We start from the raw sequence: 19,182 nt of genomic DNA on the forward strand, positions 1-19,182 counted from the left end.
TCAGGCCATGGGAAAGTCAAACTCCCCTTGCTCCTGCATCAGCACCCATCTGACATGCAGGATGAAAATTTGGTGCCTTCCTCTTCAGGACAATCACAGACTGTTTTTTGTAAAAAAGTACTCTGCTCCAACTGCTTCCTTCACTAAGTAAATGAAAGTTATAAATATCTCAAGGGATCAGCTGGGAAACTGGATAACAAAGGAGTCCATGTAATTTCCTCTATAAATCAGAAGCGTGTGTGGCATTTTTGCTGGGAAAAAGATTATGAGCAGAGACTGCTTCTATATGTTATATTTGTCATACTGCAATAACCAAGACATACATCCAATATATTTTAATAAGTAAGTTATTCTACAGCATTTGCCACACAAAACAGAGGTCATGTTTTCTTCGAATTTCATACCAAGGTATTTCTACTTTAAAAACTATTACAATTCTCAGAGCATTAAAGTCAGTGGTTAATTAATCTTTGAGACCATTGCAAAGCTGATGGAAGAGCCTGTTAGGAAACCCAGAGGAAACAGATGACTTCATCCAGGTCAACAGGATAGCCCGTGAGCAGCACCGGAGTCTTCTCAAACAACTCCCCCTTGCATCTGTGCCACTTGCCTGTCGGCAGGTAGACATCATGCTCCGCTTGTTCATCTCCAGGACGGATGCCACCATGAGGGTGTCCCCAATGAGGGAGCGGATTCTGTGAGAAGCCTTGTCACGGAGTGAGATCCACCAGATGGGCCAGATGATGGGGTCACCTGTGTTGGTGACCTCCCTGGTCAGCTCCAGCAGCAGCGGAGTGTAAGGAACTGAAGGAAGTAATGTCTCAAACATTCATGGACACAGAAAACCTCAAGGACAAGCTGTGGACTTTGTGATTAGTCTAAGGAATGTCACCCAAAGAAGCGGGAGTGTATGGAAGGATGCACCCTCCCACTCCCTTGTAGTTGTATTGACAAACTCCTTAGCTAAGCCTCAAAGGGGGGGAAACTGGACTGAGTGAAACCAAATGTTTCTCATCAAGCACAAGGATCAATAATCACTGGCTCCATTGTGTAAGCCCGAAGAGGTGATAAAGGCCTGATAAGAGGTGAGCATTTCTGCCCCAGAAGCTGGATGATTTCTCAAGAAGCATGAAGTCAGCAAAAATCTGTGAGAACAGAGGAAAAACCAAAGGTGGGCAGGGTGAATATGACCACCAACTCAATTGGACAATGGGTGGTGCACCCCACTTCCTCCTCAATGCATGGGCAGAACCCATGCTCCACCTTTTTCCTCATCTCTCATGAAAATGAGTTTGTGGAATACCTGCCCCTCCTCGTCTAGTATGCTAATCAGCTGATAAGATGAATCTAAAAGGCAACAGAATACTTTCCTGTGTGTACACCCCCCACCCAAGACTACCGGGCCTGAGACAACACTGGATCCAGGGGTGGTGATCTGGATTTCTTTGACTCTCTTTCTCTCCTTTCTTTTTCTTTTCTTCCCTTTCTTGCCTTTCTTATACATTTATAAGAGACCACATTGCTTATTATCCTTTTCCAAGTTTAAATTGTTTTCTACTGCAAGTAAAACATTTTAACCGGTCATTTGGTGTTGTTTCACCTTAATTTAACCCGAGGGGATCACAGAACCATTGCGACTCTCTGGGCTTCCAATCCGGGTCGTGACATGGGGCCACCAGCGACTCATGTTGCTCTGTGAACCTCTATGTGATCTCCACCACCTCCTTGCTGAAGAGCCAGGGAGGGATGGAAAACGGCATGGAGAGCATGAAGGCCGACAGCTCCAGCCACTGCACGTATAGCTCCTGATCCAGGATCTCCACTGCCCCATCTGTCTTATTGGGGAAAAAAATTCCCCCCAATAATGTCAGCGGATATGAAGGGGTACCCCAGCATGCTGATGGTGAGCACCATGGGGATGAGGGACTTGAGGCCAAGCTCGTAGACCCAGACGGAGTCACGGTCAGTGATGCGGAAGAAGCAGGAGATGTTCTGTGACTGGTAGCCCACCCACATCTTGGTTGTGATAGACAGTAAACTGTTTGTTCATCAAATTCCATTAAAGATACTGGGAGCTCGTGACATGTTATTCCATAAACTATGTAGACCTAAGCTTAATCTTAACTATTACACTGTGTAACGACTAACTGACTGCAAGTGCTTATCTAAGTTGAAATGCTGAAGCAAGGACTCCTACTATGCAAAAGACTGAAAAGAGGGAGAAAGGGAAGAAGGACAAAGGGGAGAAAGACAAAGGGGAGAAGAAGAAGAAAAAAGGGGGTAGTGTCTATATTCTGTAAGATATAAACAAAAGCTTTGTGAGCCACTCTCAGGAAAGCAGGAAATACAAGGAGTTGGTGACGCGAGGAAGACCCGGATGGAGCGACCCCCTAACTGCAAAGTGCGCAGACGCAGAGTACGCCCCTCAGAGAGACCCGATACCGGAAGGCGGAGGATATAAAAAAGACGGACCCTCGGGAAGTGAGTGCGCACCGTTGGTGGAGCAAGGACTCCCCGGCCGCCCAGCGCTGTTTTGCTTGTTGCCGCTTGCTAAATAAACAATTGAAATTTTGATTGGCTCTGACTCACATCAATTTGAGAAATCTACTTATAACAAAATTGGTGCCGTGACTCGGATAGAGGCAGTCTGGTGGGAAGCCCCATACGGGGAGGCGCGCCCCGCTGAGTTCAGCGGCCCCGACTGAGTGCTATCACATCACACCCTCTACCGACGAACTCCAAAACTCGGCAACAAGCAAAAGAATACCGGTAACCCTGTAATCTTTGTGCACGAAGCCCCGGACGAAGACGCAGGGTTGCGTGAGTATAGGCCGGTTATCCGTTCGGTTGGGGTTGGGTTTCCCGGAACGTGGTGTGTGAGACGCCCAGCAGGGCGAAGCGAGTGCGGACCCCTCGGTAGTGCAGTTCCCATATCCCGCGAGGGACTGGGTCACGAAAAGGGGGAAGCGAATTGTGTGAGTGTGTGAAGGCACTCCGGAAGATGGGACAGAAGAAGAGCAAGCCTTCTGATCCCATGGGTGGTGTGGGACCCAAGGTGAGGTACCCCCAAATACCACCAGATAGCCCTTTAAGCTTAATGTTAAACCATTGGGAAAATTACCCCTTTAGGCGGGGTAAAAACAAAGTAGAAATGATTTATTATTATATGGAGATTCGGGGAGAGAAACAAATCAAGGGCGACCATCTCTATTGACCTGGGTTTTTTTTTTGGGGTCCTTTGAAGAGTGGGTCTGTCAAACCTTAAACATTTATGTCAATTCAAAGGAACCCTTTAGTTTGGAAGAAAATGAATATGCACAGGCATACGAATGATATGCAGTATTAAAGGCTTTACAATTACTAAAAGAAAAAGTGGGAACTATATATACCGGTTCTAGATATACCTTTGGAGTAGTACATACCTTTGAAAAATATGGGAAGAGAGAGGCTTAATCAATTCTCGGGGAAAGGACCTAGTACATCAGAAGTTAATATCACAAATTTTACAAACTATACGAGGACCCAGCAAAATTGCGGTAGTACACTTAAAGGGACACTAGAGGGGACTCAATCCTTTAGTACGGGGGAATAACCTTACTGATCAAGAGGTAAAGAGAGCAGCGCTATTAGCACTGCACTTGGATGATCCGATAAAGACCAGAAAGCGGTGTGTTAATTGTGGAGATAATTACCTCCCCTGTTATGTTTGCTGGGACGATTTCGGGGTAGACAGCATAGAATGTGTATGTGAAAGACCAGGGTTTAAGTAGTGCTTTTTCCATGGAAAACCCTATGAAACTTTAAACTTTACTATTCAAGAACAAACAAAATTAAATCAAATGGGGATTAAACAGAAAGCTAATGGAAAATGAGAACTCCCGGACAGCCGAGAAGTTCTCCCAAAACCCATAACTACCAAGATAATACAGCAATTCCATAAAAACACTCATTGGGAAACTCAGACATTAGTGGATCAATTTACAACTAAATACATGTACATTGGGATATATGATATAACCAAACAAGTGATAGGAGAATGTCTCGTTTGTCAAAAAGTAAATAAACATCAAATAAGAAAACAAGTATATGGGGGACAAGAATTGACTCATAGACCTTTTGCAAAAATACAAATAGACTTTGCCGAATTACCAAAGGTGGGGAGGTATAAATACCTATTAGTAATTATAGATCATTTAACCCAATTTGTAGAAACCTTTCCCACAACCTGAGCCACAGCTCACACAGTAACAAGAATATTACTTGAAGAAATTATACCTCGGTATGGAACAATAGAAACAATAGACTCAGATAGGGGTCCACATTTTGTATCCAGAGTAACCAAAGAGACTTTGACTACCCTGGGTACACAGTGACAATACCATACCCCATGACACTCGCAGAACTCAGGAAAAGTTGAACGTATGAATAAAAAATAAAAAAAACCAACTTACCAAATTGATGTTAGAAACTAAAATATCATGGATAAAGTATCTCCCTTTAGCATTATTAAATATCAAAACTCAACCCCGAACCGATGTAAGTATTTCTCCCTTCGAAATGTTATATGGGATACCCTATGATTTAGAAATACCACCAAATCACCCCCAACTTAAAGAATTAAAGATAAAATCCTATCTAATACAACTAATGACAAGGAGAAAACAACTACAGGCCCAGGGGATGGTAGTACAAAGACCTCCATTGAATGTGACCATGCATCAAATCCAACCAGGAGATAAAATACTAACCAAATCATGGAAAGAATCTTCTTTGACCCCCCCGTTGGGAAGGACCCTATGTTACTCTTATCACTACAGAAACTGCTGTTCGGACTGCTGAGAAGGGGTGGACACACGCAAGCCGAGTAAAGGGACCTATACAGGATCCAACCTGGAAAATGACCAGCCCTCCTGGGGATCTACGAGTCACCCTTCGGAAAACCTGAAAGAACTCTCTACACATTGTGAGATAAGAACCTACGAAGGACTCGATGAGTGAGACCCTAATATTTTATCCAATTGAAACTTGTATTTGTTTTCCTTTTATATACATAAAGTGTAATGTATGTAAAGAAGGCTGGGGGATTCATAATAGACATGGAATAAATCTCCGGTCTAGTTATAATCAGTGTTATTAACAAAAATGGAGATTAACTAATCAAGCCCTAAAAATTGGAGTAAAAACAGGAAAATAATTGAAGATTCTAAAACTTGATAGGAAATATTTACTAAAGAGATAAATCCTGAAAAAGAGTACACTCACTCTAATTGACCTACTGAATAACACCCTCAGATCCTAAGGGTGATCTGTAGAAAACAGATCCCCTGGGTCCCCTGTCGTGAACCCGAGATCAAAGATAAAAACTGGGAGACCTATGTGTCCCAGAGTAGAGACAAACGTACCCCTGAAGAATACGACTGCTGCCGAAAAGATGGAACACCCTGCTGCTCTAAGCAACAGAATAGGCAGAGGAGACAGAGACATACCAAAGTGGGGAAAACTCTACTACCCTACTCTGAAGAAAAAAGGGCCTCTGAGGGAGAAGGACCAAACGAGAGTGCCAGACACCCTGATACAAAAAAGACTAAAAAAAAAAAAAAAAAAAAATATACAAATCTATAAAATAATCCCGCCAACCTTCTATTGGAGCTATTGGATAGTCTGGCTAAGTGTATTAACTACAATGAATACACTACCAGAATGAACTAGAACGACTAACCAATCCCACCAACCTTTTGAACATACCCTAACTAACCAAATTATATGACCTTAAACAGATGCTTATTATGAACATACAGGAAGTATGAATACAGATTTGTATGGAACAAAATTAACAACTACCATACTAAACAATAACCTAACACTCCAAACATATAAATGAGAGAATTCATCCCATACCTGGACAACTAAAAAAGGAGATGAGATAGAGATAAACTGCAGAGTATTCAATATAAATGTGATAATAAGTCGACACCCTTTAATTCAAACCGTCCGTCAACCCCCTTTTACTCAAATCATTATCAAAGACAAAACAAAATCTAAAATAACTCAAACCCATTGTGAATCAGAGACCTGTTGGTATACATTTACTGCAACCCAACCAATGTCCATAGTTTATTTGAGAAGAACCAGGTCAGGAGATCAAACTATATCTTTCTGATTTCCATTGAACATACAGGAGGAAACTACAACAACCACAACCCACACTCCCAAAGAGACTACTCAGACTACTCATACTGTTCCAACACAACCAACAGTCGTGCTTAGCCCAAGAATTTTTGAAATTAGACCATATACAATTAGACCCTCGAGAAGTGAGTACGCGCCGTTGGTGGAGCAAAAACTCCCCGGCTGCCCAACGCTGTTTTGCTTGTTACCGCTTACTAAATAAACAATTGAAATTTTGATTGACTCTGACTCACATCAATTTGAGAAATCTACTTATAACATTGGTCAGCTCGTAGAAGGGGATGGCCATTGCCATGTAGCACTGCGACCAGATGCTGGGGTCCAAGAGCAGCTGGAAGGTGTTGAACTTCTTGGGCAGGTAGCTGGTCTTGCCATCATCAAACTTAAAGGACAAGTTGTCGTATTTGTGGTGGAGTTGGTGCAGGTGGCTCTGGAACCAGTCCCGGGCCGCCGGGTTGGTGAAATTCAGGATGGCCCCAATGCCGTTCCACCACTCCACCATGGCCGGCAACCACCCCAATGGCTCCTTGATGAACAGCAGACACTCAATCCCCACCCCAAAATTGGAGGAATTGTAGTTTATGAAAGGGTGAGTCCACATGGTGACCTTAAACCCATCCTCCTTCAGTTTTGCAAACATCTCCATTACGTTGGGGAACTTGCAAGCCTATGGGGACTTTGACTTTGACCCTGTCATGTACATGTCATTGATTTCAATGTGGCTGCAGTTAAAACAGTACTTCTTAATGCTTTCAGCAAGTCACACGAGTTTATCAGGGTTGATATTGATCTTGTAGAGGGCCCAAGTGGACCAGATGGGGTAGCAGAAGGCATTCTTGGCGGGGATCTTGGAGGGCTTGTTGAAGTACCTGCGCACCATGTACTTATGGATGGAGGTGATGTCAGAGCCTGTCACATCCCGCTCAGACGAGGGAGACAAGTGACTTAGATTCATAAATCCCCAACGGAGTTGACAACAGTGAGACAAGTCTCAAAGTCCAGACACAGACATTTATTAATTTCCCACGATGTATCAATTGGATGCATAATTGGCTAAGTATATAACGAACTATGGCAAGCGATATAGTATGCCTTGCATTGCTTAATGGTAATAAGGGAAAAGGGGAAAAAGAAAAGAAGAGAGATGGAGAGAGAGGTAGAAATAGAGATCACTGGTCTGGGTTTCTGCATTGATCCTGCCAGTGAGGGTTCAAGGAGGCATCCGCCTTCTTCGCTTCACTTCACTCTTGATACAAGGAAATGATCACCTACTTTGCAACTTATTTACTTATAGCAACTTATAATGATTTCTGAATATTGCTTAATAATCCTGCTTGCCCTGACTGTTCTGTGGAACCTTACCAAGGACTAATGTGTTCATCAAAACAAAGCAGTTTTCTGTGGAAACTTACCAAGAATTTCTATGTTCGGCAAAAATAAGAGACGTGTCCTTGGAAAGCAGATGTGCTCTAGCAAGTTTAGTCTTTGTAATGGATAGATAGCCATATATGGGTGGTAGAAATGAATAGACTGGTGCTTTTAGACAAGATAGAGGTGGTAAACCAGTGGGAACCACTCTTGTAGTTCAAGAAATTGGCTAAGAGCATCTGCACATGCTCCAAGGAAAAGTACAAGGTGAGAAAGACTACGAGCCTTCCTCCAAAAGACCCCCGAAGACAACTACCAGGAGGCAATGCACAGGTGCAAAGATAACATAAACTGCTGACACCAGCCTTTTGAACTAACCCAGCCTTACTCATATGTATGTTTGTGTTATGTAATCCAATGAATATGTATATCCACACTCTATAAGTTTTTGGTAAAATGTGCTGTTGGTGTGCAAGCTTTGTGGAGAAATCCCCTTGCACCCCGGCACCGGAGTAAACATACCTGCTTTATAACTCTCTGAGTTGTAGAGTTTTTTTCCGCACATCACTCTCTCCCCCACCCCCTCCTTGCCCCCTCTCAACTTATACACATTTTCCTTGGGTCCATCCCCTAGGTCAACCCACATACCTACGTATCCCATGTATGGGGAGGGGTGAGGTGTTTCATGGGATGATGTAATCAGCATGATATTGTTAATCATAATTAGCATATTGAGGGGTGTTAACTTTAATATACATTTCATGGATAATGAAGCAAAGGTCATTCACTGGACAGATGGCCCTTGAAATTTGACCAGGTGCACCAGAGCAGAACCATCCTGTCTCCACAGGGCTCCCCCCTCCAGCTGCATCCTGTGTTATTCAGGCAGCCTTATCAGCTTTGACCTCCACACTATCCACCCTGTGACTATAGTTTCGTTACTTGAGAGTGTTTGAGACATTCCTTAGGTCAGAGGGCCTCCACTCCCCCTGCTATCTTTTATCTCTTTCTCAGACTGTTTTTCTCAGTCTTTGTTTCTCACAGGCCTGTTTCTTTCAGGATCTGTTTTTACAAGTCATCTCTCACAGAGACCACTCACACTCAGTAGCTGAGCTTGGCAAAGGGCTGCTGCCCCAGTGGGGGCTTGTAGAGCGAGTCCTTGTAGTGGGCCTGGAAGAAGAGGGCACACTCAGTGGCATTGAAGTCCAGGTGGAAGGACACGGAGTCGTTGATCTTGATAGCTGACGCATTGGAGGAGAGGCAGTAGTGATCCAGGATGCCACCAAAGCTGTCGCAAAAGGAGTAGATGTCACTCGTCACGTAGGGCACGGGGTCCTGGTAGCCAGCCAGGTGGATGGGCCCGTGCTGGGTGCTCATCTCCAAACCCCTGTACTAGTGGGCATCCTCCCAGAACAGGGTGTGGTCCACTGCCAGGCCGGCTGCCAGCTCCTCCCAGCACATGTGGTAGCACATCACTGTATCTTTGGGCTTCATCGTTGTCGTGGTTTAACCCTAGCCAGCAATTAAGCACCACGCAGCCACTTGCTCACTCCTTCTCCCTCCCAGGGGGATGGGGAAGTGAATTGAAAAAAAGTAAAACTCATGGGTTGAGATAAGAACAGTTTAATATCTAAAATAGAATAAACTATATTAATAACATGAATAATAATAAATAATGATAATAATTGTATTAAAAGAAATATAGCAAAAAGAGAGATAAATAAAACCCAAGGAAAGACAAGTGATGCACAATGCAATTGCTCACCACCCACTGACCAATGCCCAAGCAGCAATCTGCCCCTCCTGGCCAACTCCCCCCAGTTTATATACTGAGCATGATGTTCTATGGTATGGAATAGCCCTTTGGCTAGTTGGGGTCATGCTGGGGTCCTTACTTCTCCATGCGGGAACAGGAACGACACAACACCAATATGATGATCAGATCATCCATTTATTTCCCAATCCTGGTTACATTTATATTCTACTAAGTTCTGTACACGCACTCATCTGAAAAAGGACCATGTCCCTCTGTAATATGCTTCATGTTATCTTGCATTTTCGCTAATTGTTGGTGTATGCTCTGCGAATGGTCAGACAAATTAAAGCAACACATTCCTTCAAAATCTTCACATCTATGCCCATGTGCCAATAATAAAAATCTACAGCAGCACGATTTTGCAAAGTAGCATGCCTAACACTATCATCATCAGTAAGCAGCGCACTCAGCATTTGCGAAGTTAGATTAAATGGCTTTTCACTCCAACATGCTAATCTACGTATATATTTTTGCATTTATGGCAGCCATTCCTTGCGGAAAGAAGAAAGAAGTAGCTATAACAGTGGCTAATGAAGGTAGCCGCACGTTGTCGTTGCAGGTGTCGTCAAAGGTTCGAACAGATCCGTGTGATCTTGACTCATGTCTCCTACTGGCATTCAATATGCGGAGTAAACAATGTTAGCCGCCCAAGGTAGCATGGACCACCAACAGGTCGTACAGGAATACCAGGCCATGCTCTATCTCCACAAATCGGAAACACTCCGGGTGGAAGTTTAAAACCTCCTTTGGTGTTTATGGTAAACCCTCCTGTTTTCAAATCATTCCAAGGAGAATGCCCTGTTACATTTTGACAACCTATAAACAAGCCTTGTTGTCCACTCCATGCCAACCAAACATACCATGGGCCATCGAACCAAACCACTCCTGTGCCATTCACTGGCTGGAGTTGAGGAACTGTATCATTACAGTCCTGCATATTAGTTGCAGTAACATCAACATACTCGACAGGCACAACGCTAGCTAGCAAGTCCAGCTCCTGTAAAGGTAAATGAGCTGATTGATTTAAATTTTCGATGACTGTCTTCTGCCAGGCCGCACTATGCATAGTGGGCCAAACATAGATGCCATTTGGACTTAAACAAGTTTCACTTTCGCTACTAGTCAGGTCCACCCTCTGTTGTTTCCAGTACCCATCAAAGTCAGTTTCATTTTCCTGCGACGGAATGCCAATCAAACAGGTTCGAAAAGGATTATCCACCTGTTGCAAACTCAAACAAAAATCTGACATCCCAGCTGTATTTGTCCATGTTACCCAAATATTTGTTCTGGGTGTAATGTCGAAAATCCCTTCACTACCTGCTATAAAACAAATCAAAATAAACATCACCCACGTTTGACACATCGCCATCGTTTTACCTCTCTTTTCCAGTTATCCTTGTGCACCTGCCAACTTCGAGGAACATTTATTCCAACACCACAGCTCCTATCTACTACCTTATTATTTTGCCTAATACATTGCAAAGCTAAGCATTTACAAAGCTCAAAACTAATTTCTGCTAAAACTCTTTGCCCAAGATCTTCAATTAGGCTTAAAGCCCTAGAAAACTGCTGTTGTTCTCTAAAAACTCTAATCTGTCCTTCTGTACCAACAGCTAATCGCTGATATACTGACCTACCTATAAAATCAGACAACCAATCTGCTTCGGTGTAAAAGATAATCCGGTCAGCACACAAGTGACATTTATACACACTTTCCCGATCATGCGCACGCGTGACTCTCCAAGTTCCCCTGTCACACCATGCACAATGTATCAAAACCCAAGGTCGACAGTTTAGACCATGTTCCGTACAAGCTGTGTCATGTTCTTCAAGCTGTTTTATGGTGAGCGGCTGTGTTCGAATACCCACATAAAATGACTGCAGGTTCGGTAAAAGACACAGAACTTCACTGTTCGCTGGATGTAGTGCCATTAACAACGACGTCAGGACCAAGTTCAATCGATGTTGGTGTCTCTGAAGTGCCTCGGGACACAGGGTTGGTGTTGTCGTTCTTTGCGATCCATGGTTTCACCCGCTTTGTGGGGACCCACTTGGGTGAATCACTACCTGTAGAAACACAAGCATAACCCCTTCCCCAAGTTAGCAACTGCATAGGTCCCTCCCATTGCCCAGATTGAGGGGAATACAATTGCACTTGAATTCTTTGAAAAGAATAATCATGCTTGTTTGTTTGCATATGTATTCGCGCAGGCGGTTCATCTTGCCCTCCACGTATATTAAGCCAATTTAAAACAAATAATGTTTTTGCCAATATCTCATGAGGGGAACCCCCTGTCTCCCCCTGTTTTTTCAAAATAACAAGGTGATGTTTCAATATACGATGGGCGCGCTCAACGATTGCTTGCCCAGTAGAGTTGTGTGGTACTCCATGGAGAAGCTGAATTCCCCAATGTTGTAAAAAGGCAGTGGTGGAGGCTGTCCGATATGCAGGACCATTATCAGTTTTAATTTTCTTTGGACACCCCATAACCGCAATTGCTTGCGTCCAATGTTGACGAGCTGCTGCTGCCGAGGCAGAAGCATGAGCAGAGGCCCATATAAATGAGGAACAGGTATCCACTGACACATGTAAGTAGCGAAGACGCCCAAAAGGCGGAAACACAGTGATATCAGTTTGCCAAACTTCCCGTGGCTGTAAGCCACGAGGATTCGCACCACCGTCCTGTAGCGGTGTGAGAGTGGCACAGTCTGGACAAGCAGCCACTATCGCCCGTGCTTGGGTCTTAGGGATGTTAAATTGCTTACGTAATGCAGTTGCAGACTGGTGAAAAAAGGCATGAGATTTATAGGCTTCTTGAACAATGTTATGCTTGTCTGCTAAAGCGGCAACCAACTGATCAGCTCGAGCGTTGCCTTCTACAAGACCTCCAGGGAGCCTAGTATGGCTCTTTATATGCATGATAAAAACCCGATGCGTGCGATGATTAACAGTATTTCGTAAGTCGACAAAAGCCTGAAAAAGGGTGGGATTGTTTACATGTCCTAACAAGGCCCTTTCGATTCGTTGTACTACACCTGCCACATATAAAGAATCAGTCACAATGTTTAAATCTTGAATGTTCCAGCGGTTAAGCACAGCTTTAAGCTCCAAAATCTGTACAGATGTATCGCAAACAAAGCATTCTGATTGCCATATTCCATTCTCCTTCCAAACAAATCCTGCCGTTTTGGTCTTGCTGCTGGCATCTGTAAATACTGTTAAAGCCTGTAAAGGTTGTCGACTAATGACAGGAACAGTAGTCATTGTTAAAGCAGTTTTAAATAGTGGATGCTTTGGATAATGGTTGTCAATTTGATAGGATTTGTTCATCACAGCCAGCGAGAAGGACATAGATGATTCACACATAGCCTGAATTAGGTCTAGTGCATACGGCACAACTACTCGATCCGGTTCCTTTCCAGCAATAGATATTGCTCGCCGAACACCTTTTCGAATAATACTTGCTATCGCATCCACACGTGATGTTATTGTTCTATGTCCTCTGGCTGATAAAAATAACCATTCGATAATTCTGAGGGGATTAGATTGTTGTTCACACCATTGTCCTAAAAAAGCTGATACTTCTGATTCTGTATTATATACAAACAATTGTAATGCTTGAACAGGGTCAATACGAGCTGCAGAATTAACACTCAATTTCAGGGAAATATTATCCAGGGCGTGTTTAGCTGACGCTGTTAGAGACCTAGGTTCTTGAGGATTACAATTTCCTTGCAACAACTTAAATAAAGGCTGTAAATCTGTGTTAGTAATGCCACAAATACTGTGGATCCACTGAATATCTCCCACCAATTTCTGTAGATCATTTAATGTTTCCACTTTCTGTACTATTGATAGCTTCTGTGGCCTAACAGTAGATTCAGTTAAAGTCATCCCTAGGTATTTCCATGGCTCAGTCCGTTGTACTTTTTCAGGGGCCACAACGAGTCCCATTATATTTAGAGCTTCTATCAGTTCTTGAATCAATTTTTCAGAGGTGGGTGTTTTTTGGCAAAGCAACAAATCATCCATATAGTGATACAAAATACAGTTGATATGATGTTCTCGAAAGGGTCGTAGAGCTAAATCCACATACCACTGACATATTGTGGGAGAATTTTTCATGCCCTGTGGTAACACTACCCAATGATATCTCTCAGAAGGTTTTGCTCTATTTGTAGAAGGGACAGAGAAGGCAAATTTTTCATAATCCTCCGGATGCAAAGGTATTGTAAAAAAACAATCTTTCAAATCAATAACCACAATGTCCCAGCCCTGAGGGAGCATGGGAGATTGGGTAATCCTGGCTGAAGTGCTCCCATGTCCTGCAGAACTGCATTAACTGCTCGCAGATCTTGTAACAGTCTCCATTTTCCAGACTTCTTTTTGATGGTAAACACAGGTGTATTCCACGGACTGGTAGAAGGGACAAGGTGTCCAGCATTCAATTGTTCTTGCACGAGATCCCTTAAATGAGCGAGCTTCTCAGTTGGTAGCGGCCATTGCTCCACCCATACAGGAGTATCAGTTAACCAGCTCAGTTTTAAAACAGGACGGGGGTCGCTCGCTACAATGGCCGCCTCTAAAAAGGCGTTTGTAATACACATCCCCACTGAGACAAGACATCTCGCCCTAATAACCAGAGTGTCATATGCAGTACATATGGTTTCACTTGTGCTCTGAGACCTTCTTTGTCATCTATAATGGTAACAAAATGTGCACTTTGCTGTGTAGGGGATGCTCCTCCAATTCCTACAACCATGTTGGATGCCATAATCAAAGGCCAAGAAGATGGCCATGCAGCATATGGTATAATGGTGACATCAGCTCCAGTGTCAAGCATGATTTGTTCAGAGCGGATCTTAACTCCATCATTCCCAAGTATTGTGACTGTTCTCATAGGCTTATTGTTGGTGATCAATTGTGAAAAGGCAACAGTCACTGGTCCAGTAGACCCAAATCCTTGATCGCCTCTTTCGCGATCTTGACTCTTAATAACATGTGCTTGAAACGGAATTAATTGAGCAATACGGTCACCTTTATGCAATGTGGCTGGAGGGTTTAGAATTCTCACCATTATCCCAATTTGTCCAGTATAATCAGAATCAATTAACCCAGGAATAATCATAATTCCTTGCTTCGATGACGAGGATCGTCCTATCAATAATGGACTAAGTCCATGTCCTAACGGTCCTGTAACTGCGGAAGGAACTACATGCACTGAATCATCTATTATTGTGATGTCGACTCCCACGGCCAAATCGAGGCCTGCACTTCCTCGGGTGGCTGCTGAGAGCTCGTCAAGGCAGCCGCCACTTGGGGGAATTTGAGTGTCTTGGCGCCCCCCGGAAAGGCGCTCTGCGAGGAGTTTTCCGGCAAGGGGCTCCCGTCTTTCGTGAATTTTGATCGACACTCGCTGGCCTTATGCCCAAATTTATCACATCGGTTACAGGTACCAGCAAATGGCGCTGTTATGGTAGCTTTCTTTGCCTGAGGACATTGTCGCTTAAAATGATCAGGTTTACCACATAAAAAACATCCTTCCTTTTTCCTAGCATTTTTAAGTCTAGGATCTCCTTTTCCCTGACTTGTAACAGGTCTTAAAGCTGCAGCAAGGGCTCTTGCGTGGATAGTAGCCTTTTCTTGCTCCTCCAATAATGGTGGCAATCGTGAACATGCCTCAACCATCTGTGTCAGGGTAGCACCTCGTGGGAGACTGGCAATCACTTGTTGGCATCTTTGATTTGCATTTTGATATGCCAAATCTTTCCCCACCGCTGTTTTAGCATCAGGTGTAAGATTAGGTGCAGCATCCAGTGCCTCTTTCAATCGATCAATAAATTGCATATATGGCTCATCTGGCTTTTGCTTCACTTGATGATAAGGCAGTCTCAGTTTTCCAATTTGAGGCAGCTCTTGAAGCACCTCTAAGGCCAGTGCCTGAGAGTGTTGTGTTATACGAGGGTGCAAGGCTGCCTGTGCTGCTCCATTACAATACTGTCCTGTCCCCATAAGTTGATCAAGTGTAACAAATCTTAAAGGATCACGTCCATCCAACTGATGGAGGTTGTTTACCATTGCAATCTCACATTTTTCCTGCCATCTATCTTTAAACATCATAAAAGCAGTAGGGGGAAGAATAATCTCCAAAAGTGCTCTGATATCAGTGCTTCCACCCCTGGGGTAGTCGATTCCAGGTATATTGGACACCCCTCCACGTGAAAGCAAACTGTGGCCTGCACTCTTCTGCCAAAGGAATTGAAAAGAATGCATTGGCAATGTCGATTGTGGCGTACCACTTGGCTGCCTTTGACTCCAGTTCATATTGGAGCTCTAACATATCTGGTACAGCAGCACTCAGTGGTGGCGTCACTTCGTTCAGGCCACGATAGTCTACTGTTAACCTCCACCCTCCATCAGACTTTCGCACTGGCCATATTGGGCTATTAAAAGGCGAATGTTTCTTACTGATGACACCTTGGGTCTCCAGTTGACGGATCAGTTCTTGGATGGGAGCCAGAGAGTCTCGGTTTGTGCGATACTGCCGTCGGTGCACGGTCCTCATAGCAATTGGCACCTGTTGTTCTTCAACTCGCAACAGTCCTACAACAAAAGGATCTTCTGAGAGGCCAGGCAGATTAGACAACTGCTTGACCTTCTCTGTGTTCACACTTGCCACACCAAAAGCCCATCGGTATCCTTTTGGGTCTTTGAAATACCCCCTCTTGAGGTAGTCAATGCCCAAGATACAAGGGGCTTCTGGGCCAGTTACAATGGGATGTTTTTCCCACTTGTCCCCGGTCAAGCTAACCTCGGCCTCCAGTACTGACAGTTCTTGACATCCGCCTGTCACTCCTGAGATCCAGATAGGTTCTGCCCCTCTATAACTTGATGGCATTAATGTACACTGTGCTCCGGTGTCGATTAAAGCCTGGTACTTCTGTGGATTTGATGTGCCAGGCCATCGAATCCACACTGTCCAATACATCCGATCATCCCTTTCCTCCTCCTGGCTGGAGGCAGGGGCCCTCTATTCCTGTTCTTGGTCAGAGTATTCACTGTCTGACCCTTGCTGTGCCAGGCCGGAGATTCCTTCATCAGGGCCAAGGGAGGTGATCTCAGTCTTCCTGTATCTGGGAGATCGTTGATTACTTTCTTGCGGTTTCACACCAGCTACATTAACAACCTTATTGGATGTCTTCTTCTTGGCAGGGGTCTTTCCTCGCAATTCATGTACACGAGCTTCCAACTTGAAGGTGGGTTGACCATCCCACTTCCTCATGTCCTCCCCCTGGTCACGCAGGAAGAACCAAAGTTCACCACGTGTCATGCGCCTAGGTTTCCCTTTCCCTCTGACTGGGGTGGAAGAGAACCAATTTCTTGGGGTGCTCCTGACATCTAAGGCACTCGCCCGTAGAGGTGAGGAGGTACCAAGACTCTCTTCAAAGTTCTGAAGCCAGGAAGAGACTGCCTCCACAGTTGGTGTACATCTTAGTCCTTCTCCCATATCCATTTATGGATAGTACATCACAGCCAAGCCGGCAGAATATGAGGATGGTGCACCTTTAATCACCTTCCTCCACATGGCCCGTGTGCACAGGACATCCTCTGGATTTTTAGGGGCTTCATCATTATCTGGATCACCATAGATGACTTCCAGCACTGCTAATTCTCTCAGGTACTGGACACCTTCATCTGCAGTAGTCCACTTCCCTGGGGAGTTGTCCGTAAGATCTTCCTTGAAAGGATATCTTGCTTTAACACTTGAAAGGAGCCGTCTCCACAGACTGCAAATTCCTGTTTCTTTTCCAATTCCCCTTTCAATTCCTCGATCTCTAGCAAGGGAACCCAGCTGTTGGGCTTCCTTACCTTCCAGCCGTTGAGCATCAGCCCCATTATCCCAGCATCGAAGCAGCCAGGCAGCAATCCGCTCACCTGGCTGGCGGCTATAGTCTTTCCGCAGATCTCGCAGTTCTGATGATGTCAGGGACCGGGTAGTTTCTGCCTCCTATTTGAGTTCTGTTATTCCCTCTTCTGACCCCTTTGCTGAAGGACCCGCTTCTTCCTCCTCTTTCTCCTCCCTTATTAATCGAGGGTATGGACCTGTTGTTCTCCTTGTCCACTGTTTCTTTTTTACTACTGGGGCAATCTCTGCTGTTGTTGTTTTTGTTTGAGTTCCCATCTCCACCACAGTCCTTTGAGAGCACTGAACTGCAGCTCGATAAGCATAGGCCAGGCCCCAGTACAGCGCTAGGAGTTGCTGATTTTCATCGGGATAGACAAGGCACCCTTCTATCAGGTGGTGTGTCAATTTTGCAGGGTTGCTTGCCTGTTCAGGGGTAAGATCCCAGGCTACAGGAGGTGATAACCGTCCTAGGAATCTGCCCAAATCCTTCCACTCCCCCTGCCACCCAGGGACAGGCCGCCTCAGGGCACATTTTGGTATTGGCTCTCCCAAAAGTTGCCTTCACTTACACCAAAAACTTACCGAGCTCCACACAACCCACAATAGGCGAACAGCATTAATGAACAGTATCAAAGCGCTCACATAATGATGAATAAGTACTTCGGGAGCTTGCAGAATAAAACCACTCATGATGTTCCCAATTTCTTCCAGCATGTTCCCGAGCTTAGCAAAATAAAGATAAGCAGAGCAATAAACAAACCCGTGACCAGCACAAGAGCTTGTCGCTTAATAACTGCTATAGCTATAGCACAATTAATATAAAACTGCCATTGTCCCACCCCACGTTGGGCGCCAAAAAAGACTGTGGTGGTTTGACCTTGGCTAAATGCCAGGTACTCACCAAGTCGCTCTATCACGTCCCCCCCTTTCCCCTTTTTTTCTCAGTAGGGCAAAGAAGGGAAAGAAAATAAGATAGGAAAACAAAACAACCCTTGTGGGTAAAACAACAGCAGTTTTAATATAAGCAAAGCGAAGCAAAGGTCTGCGCACGGAAACAAAAAAAAGAAAACAGATTTATTCTGTACTTCCCATTAACAGGCGATGTCGGGCCTTCTCAGGAAGCAGGGCTCCAATACGCGTAGTGGTTGCCTCGGAGGACCAAGGGTGACCCCACCCCTTCCTCCTTTCTCCCAGCTTTATACTGAGCAGACGTCATATGGTCTGGAATATCCCTTTGGTCAGTTTGGGTCAGCTGTCCTGGTTGTGTCCCCTCCCAAGATCTTGCCCACCCCGTCCCACTGTGGGGGAAAAATGTCAGAAAGAGCCTTGGTGCTGTGTAAGCACTACTCAGCAGTAGCCACACCACCAGTGTGCTATCAACACCCTGCCAGCTCCCAACATAAAACACAGCACCATGAGGGCTGCTACAGGGGAAAACCAATTCTGGCTCAGCCAGACCCGGTACAGCACTAAATCTTGATTGCGAAAAAAAAGATTGCATCACGGTCATAACTTGTTTATTATCATACCCAAAGTCCATGACTGTTCTTTGTAACTGATTCACAGTCTTCCAGTCAAATGGATGCCACACCCGCTGGTTCCCTTGCACGACAACTGGCATTGCCATGACACTAGGTGGCAGCATCTGCCCTTCTATAACTGCATGTTCAATCACCCCCCTCCATCTCTGCCCGACAGTATAATTAGGGTCCTGTGGGGGGGGCGGATCAGGCGCGGGAGGACTGGATGCCGAAGAAGCGGCATTGTTTTCATGTCCTTTTCTTTCGTCTTTGCCCTGCAGCCATCCAGCAACCCGTTTTAATGGAGTCGTTGAACTAACTTCCCCTCCTCCCTTCTCTAACTCTTTATATTTTGCGTATGCTCTCCGTTCCTTTGATGTAA

General features: G+C 44.7%; 1 pseudogene; it reads right to left on the reverse strand.

Annotated features, from left to right (window-relative positions):
• Positions 1-503: 503 nt before the first annotated feature.
• LOC141917604 (myogenesis-regulating glycosidase-like) overlaps positions 504-19,182 on the reverse strand; it is a 28,894-nt pseudogene continuing 10,215 nt past the window's right edge.

This window comes from Strix aluco, chromosome W, assembly GCF_031877795.1.
Source record: "Strix aluco isolate bStrAlu1 chromosome W, bStrAlu1.hap1, whole genome shotgun sequence".
NCBI lineage: Eukaryota > Metazoa > Chordata > Aves > Strigiformes > Strigidae > Strix > Strix aluco.